Raw genomic sequence first — 6,575 nt, 5'->3', positions numbered from 1 at the left:
TATTTTCTGAGTTTTGCTGTATAACTTGCAGATGTGGGGTTAAAAGTGTAGCAGAAACAACCGAACAATTTGACCTATTTCAATTTTGAACTATATTTCCAGGACAGTTCAAAGTGCTTTAGATCGTAAAAACATAATATAATAACCAATTATGAGACGGCTATAAACATTACATTTGGTCAAATGCCATCACTAACTGAATGTTGTACAAGTTGATTGGTTGAAGAAGCACAAAATATGCAGGACTCCTGGGGACTGTTCTCAAATGTGTGAATAGTTTACATAATTCATGTGTGTACAACTGTGTTTGCAAAACTATGTGATGTGCATAAATTTAGCATTCAGTAATGCACCTGTGGCTTTCAGTCCATTTTATACCTGGTTTTGTTTGCTTCTGGGCCAACTGTATTTTATTAAAAAATAAAACTGTATTTTATTAAAAAATACAGTTGACCCAGTTAAAAATTGAATGCAATATTTAATGCATTAAAACAAATGGACAAATGGACTAAAAACTATTTATAGTACTTTCAAAGATTTGAAGTCTATTTAAGACTGAGATATAGCGCCTGTGTACTTGCAACTATAGTTTACAGAATGTCCTTGAATGCATCACTGTGAAGGCGGAATATCAGAGGAGCATTTTTCTGCTAATCATCTCTCGCTGCGGTTAAAATGAGCTGAGGGCTAATTGTATTTGTTCAAGTTGCGTTGTAGCACCTTTTATGTTTCTTGTTGTAACCCCTTTGTAATAATTATATACGGTGTTTTTTTCAGCTCTGGTCAGTTGTGCTGTTTTTAAAGTGCTTATAAGCCGTACAATGAGCCTACAGTAGGCTTGGTATCTAACGAGGTGGTTGAAAGTGTCTGACTGTCCACAGCTTTATCGATCCTCACAGAGATCATGAGAATTTTCTACACATATTTACCTTGTGTTTCTTGCCAAAATCTGGTAAGATCAATTTCAGTTAATCTTCCCAAGGAACGAGAATATTTTTACTCACAATTTAAAGCTCTTGTTATTTCACATGCACTAGGCTAGAGTGCCCACCAGGTGGCATCCTTTTCTAACTCGACGGAAGTGACTGACTGCCATGGCAACAGCATGCTGCGAATAGTTAGCAGTAAAACGTAGCACTTTCTCGCTTTTCTCTCAAGGAAACAAATATTTAAATTGTGCTCGAACTTCAGCCGCCTTTCAGAACATCTTTTCATCCACTCACTGAAGGAGTTCAGTGCATGTTTATTTGGACAGTGACAGTGTTTTATAACTTGTGTTCTACTCCCACACCGGAACCGGAATAAAACAACATACCATAGAATATAGCATACTGTCAGCCTTATGCCTAAACAGATGAACAAATAAAAATGACTGTAAATGAATTAACAATGTTGTATAAATGTTACAAATAATTAGCAACCATTACCCAAAGTCTTGAACAAAATGCAGGCTTTAATTCTGCTTTTCTTAGCATTCCTGTTTGATTGTAGTCTGAAGTTTAGTCTTCAGTAAGGAAATCGTGTTCTTTATTTGGCAGGGTGACTGAACATGACTGAATCTGAGCTGACAAATGGACCAACACTTTTCTCTCCTCTCTGCAATGTCCTCCATTATAATCCACAGAATTTGTGGATTATGTCCGTGTTCCAAATGCTCTATTGACACACATCATTAGCATGTAAATCATGTAAAAGTAATTTCTACAACTGCAGTCTGAATATGTTTCAGTAAACAACAAAGCTTGCTGCTGTATCTAAGTACAAGTTGAGGTAACTGTGTGTGTTTCCTGTGTAACCACCATGGTGTGCTTTCCCTGCCAAAGCTCCAGTTGGTGGCACTCTGACACTCTGTGATGTTGCCTAACTAGGGCAGACGTGATTAGCTGCTGATCACAGAGCAGAGAGTCATTAATGGTGCTATGTAGGTCACAGCATTGGCCAATAACAACACGTTTTACTTTATGGATATTTAGAAAGCCTGACATCACGTGATTTCATGGTTTAAAAAAAAAAATCTGTACCTTTGATGCTGAATCAAAACACTAGACAAAGATTTACTGACTTCATTCCTGTGACATGCAAACTATTAATTCTGATTGTTTGATTAATTAAATCCCCCCCTGGCAAACAGCTCCTTGGTGTTAATTATTCATTCCATAATGATTTTAATGTAAATTTCATGATGGTTTTCATTAATGGATGCTAAGTGTTTAAACTTAACCCCATTTTCTTGTTGCAGCTGCACCATGAAACCCATCTTTGAGACAGATCTGTTGTCTTTGTTAAAGAGAAACTTGGTTTTGGAAATGAAAAAAATGTTAGGATATTTTTACAAACACATAGAGAAGTCTGAGCTGTCACCACAAAGAGATTTAGAGTAGATGTATTCAACTACATTTGGTGGTTTTGCAGTTATGGTCCTCGATAAATAAGCAGGACAATAATGTGGAGCTGATCTGCTGACAGCCGGGCTGCTCCAGCTGTTCCCATAAATCGACAGGTAGTGGAGTCCAGCCCTTAGCATTCCACGGAGGCAGACCGGCACTTAATTAGGCAAGGATTAGGGGCCAAACGGCCTCATTTACGTGAATTGTATCCTAAAGACAAACTAGCTGCTCCGTCTCCTTCAGGGAGCATCTGGGGTAAATCTGAAAAACGCAGAGGTTGCTGAAATGAAGCTGCTCCAGGCCTACGAGTACAGATTTCTTGACAATGAAGAGCCCCTTTCCCCCTGCTGGGGGGGTTGCTGTTTTTGAACGCTCGTTTTAACCCCTCCAATCTGGGGAGAGCCGAGATGAAACAGCTTGATTTACATTTAATTCAGATTATGTAAATACTCTGGTTGTGTCCCAAATCAAACAGGGGACACAATGCAAGCTGCCTGCGGAAGAAAGCAGAGATGGCCTCCATTGTCATTGAAATTAGGGGCATCTAATATATATATACATATATATATATATATATATATATATATATATATATTATGCATGGGGAGGACATTTAATTGAGCTCTTAGTGAGATATAATATGTTCCGTGTACAAATACCGATAACTTGTCATTATTCTCGGTCTGCAGCCTCCACACACACTACCAGGCAAACTGAGTCTGTTTGCTCTTGTTCTTGGATGAAGGGCAGCCGGGCATCTGCCTCTGCCACCGGGGATGTGCATCTATTTAATAGCATTAAGGTGGTGTATCAGCTCAGCCATCGCTCAGTTCGCGAGTGGATGCAAATCCTCAATGGTTATGCGCACGTGCATGCAGTGATTTGGACTGTGCCAATCCCTCCCCTGGGCATCAGCTCTCCACAGTGTGTTTGGCGACAGTAAGGCGCCTCTGCTGACATTAGTATGCTCTGAAGGTCTTTTCACACTGAAGGGGCTGTTACCCTATAGGCAGGTCCTACTCCCCCTCTTAGCCTTGTTTCCCATGTGATTTAGCTTATTTTGTTATCAATATTTAATGTCGGTCCAGTGCACTCTGAATGATGATGATACAAGGCTGCACAGTCTGCTGGAACTAAGAGGTTGTAGTTGTTTAGTCAGCACTTCATTGTTTGCCGGAAGAAATATTCAGAGCAACAAAGCATTGCTTTAGGTGTTCCCTCAAATTAGGTCTGTGTTTCAGACAGAGAGGTGCCCGTCATTGTGCACTCAGTTTAGGCATCTCTGTCTTGTAGTCATTTTCATTTGCTACTCTGTATCAGAAGTAAATTTTCCTTTAAAAATAACTTTGATAAAATACCTCACCAGTGCATATGTCTCATATGTTGATTGTCCGGTTTCTCTCTGGACTCTGTTCTTCCTGTCACTCTGACTGAGACTTCTCAGGTCATCCCACAATTCAGATTCATCCGAGCCTCAAGAACTTCTTTTGGATTCGCAATTTATCACAAACTTACCAACAGAAATCATGTTAACCTCTTTCTACCATCCTAACCACGGCCTTTGGCAGGATAACTCGATTTAGGAATGATGGATGACTTCCTTAGCATTACATCTCCAGACCCTTCCAGACATTTCAGAGCTGTTAATGTCTCTTCCATATCAGATCCATGTCTGCAGCTGTCCTGTAATCCCTCTGAGGTTGGTGTATGGGGAAAATGTCTTTTTTTTTTTTTTTTGCATTTATTGAAATACGTAAATGGATAATTTTAGGAATGATTATCTTGTCGTGGCTTGAGAACAATTTTGTTGCATAGCAAATAGCCCAAGAAAGTATTAGAAATTTGTCAGAGGGGATATATGTAAAGTAGAAGATTTATGTAGAAATGTTTTGGGTTGATGAATATTTAATGCTTTTCACAGCTTTAATTGACTCTGCACAAGAAAGCCCCCAATAAGAAACAGTTATCTTATTGATTTCTGCCGTGATTATTTTCAGTTGGCCGTCTGTTCGCCTGTTTTTCCGTCCAGTCAGAATATCAGTCAATCTAGCAGAGAGGTTTCATGCCCTTTTTTGAATGTTAAATTTTGTATGGACTTTTGATTAATTAAATCAGAGGTTCCCAAGTGGGGCGCGCCCCCTAGGGGAGGGCGCGGGAAGCGGTCTGGATGAAAAATAAAAACAAAACATGAACACTGTATGCGCTGGGTTTTTACCTTAGAATGGCCAGCTCTCTGTTATTCCTATGTCAATTTGATACAGTAGAGGCTTCCACACTTACCATATTTGTGTTCTCTGTCACTTTTATCACCAGTTAAAACTGTTTAATCCGTTGTTAATATGTTGTAACCTGTTTTTCCGAGCCGCCTTTAAACGCAACATGAGCGCTACGACGCTCGCGCTGGGCTTACACCAGTGAAGGAGACCTGCTGCTGCTTTGCAGAGCTACGTAGGTTTGTGTTAGAATCACGGCAGCAAACCAGCAAAACGCAAATAACTTTTCACAGTTTTTCCCTCCAAACTAACCGACTGTGTTGAGTAAAGCTGCTGGATGCAGGTAATGTTAGCTAAAAGATGACTAGCTAGCTAATATCAATACAGCACCTTAAGGTTAACAAGTACCTTGTAGGCTACCGACGTTGGTGTCTATTTTCAGCTACGTACATTCATTTTGCCTCCAAAAAAAAGCGTGTGAGGCCATGGGGTGGGGGCGCAGAAAATGTTTGGAAACCACTAGGGGGGCGCAGAAGAAAAAGTTTGGGAACCACTGAATTAAATGAAGGTTTGAATTGCACTGATTTTGCAATGTATAACATAAACCATTTAAAAAGAAACAAGAATTTAGTTCACAATGTGGAATCACAAACTGGAACCGTTCGACAATGCTACGACTAACCACTAGAGCTGTTAGTCAGCTGTAATGGAAAATCACCCAAACTGGTGGCTTGGTGGTTCCTGGATTGTTCTAGAACGTCCTAAGCAGTTCCCTTTAAATCACAGATGTGCTCCAACAGGATGTAAATTGTTAAGAAACACTGCAAGAACAACGTCCGACCTGAACCCTGAAGAAAAATGTATGTTTTGATTAATAGCCGGGTTTATTGTGCATAAAAATGTTACCAATTCCTGATAGGAGAGTGGTCAAGGATCTTACCAAAGTTATGCCTGAAGCTTATTGATTGACTATAAAATGTTCAGAGCATTAACCCCCCAGAGAGAAGCCAACCCCAGTCTCCTCAACACTCCCTAGCCCGATGTAGTCTTTAGTCATTGAGTAATGCTACAGATTCAGACAGGACGATGAGGTAGAAAAATGTCATACCAACATGAATTATCTGTATTTTGTCTGTTTGCATTTCTTCTTATATTGAGCTCAATAATTGTCTTTTCTCAGTTTTTTTTTTTTTTGTTGTTTTTGTTTTTTGGGGGGCTTTTGCTGATAAGTGTCATCTGTTTGTTATGCCCATGTAATTAATCCGTGAGCTTTAGCAGAGGTCAGCCTGTTTTCTGATGACGACCGATGTGGGCTGGTACCTGGAAGAAGTGTTTGAACCGGAGTGTTGTTTGACCTTTGGCTCCACAAAGCTTACGCAGGAGAATCCTCCCCAGGACATGCTGATCAGTGCAAAGACTCATCGACCCTCAGAAAGGATTGATTGTACCTGCAGGGTGGTTTCAATAGACGTCCCTATTAACAGATGCTGTCGTCATTAAATTATATTCAACTTTTACCACAAAAGCTCAGATTTCCCAATGACATTGCTGTTTTAAAACCAGAAAAGGATGATTGGTCTGACATTGACTTTCATTACAGAATCAACCCCTCTCCCTCGTCTCCTCTGTCCCCGGTTACCCTCCCCCTCCTCTGCTCCCTGAACACTGACCAGCATTACTGATTGCTCCTGTATCACTTTAGGCACCGTTGTGTTGATTTATTGGCCCTGCAGCAATCTTGATCCCCCTCATTAGCTCCTTCATTACACCGTCGATCATTTTGTGGCGGCCCATATTGTACTCCCACTTTTATTCGGCTTCATTGCCTGTGGTTATTGTGCTAGACTTCGTAGAATCTTCCTTTTTGTTAAACCTGTGGCCTAAATCCCTCAAAGCCATATTCCAGGCTTTAAAGAACCACCAGACTGGAAGGCAAACATAATATTCAGCTACTAACTGTCTGTATTGTGACCCA

Source organism: Poecilia mexicana, unplaced genomic scaffold, assembly GCF_051168715.1.
Source record: "Poecilia mexicana isolate PSO_F unplaced genomic scaffold, ASM5116871v1 scaffold_2, whole genome shotgun sequence".
Classification (NCBI taxonomy): domain Eukaryota; kingdom Metazoa; phylum Chordata; class Actinopteri; order Cyprinodontiformes; family Poeciliidae; genus Poecilia; species Poecilia mexicana.
The sequence above is the reverse complement of the archived record's forward strand: the minus strand, read 5'-3'. Positions refer to the sequence as shown.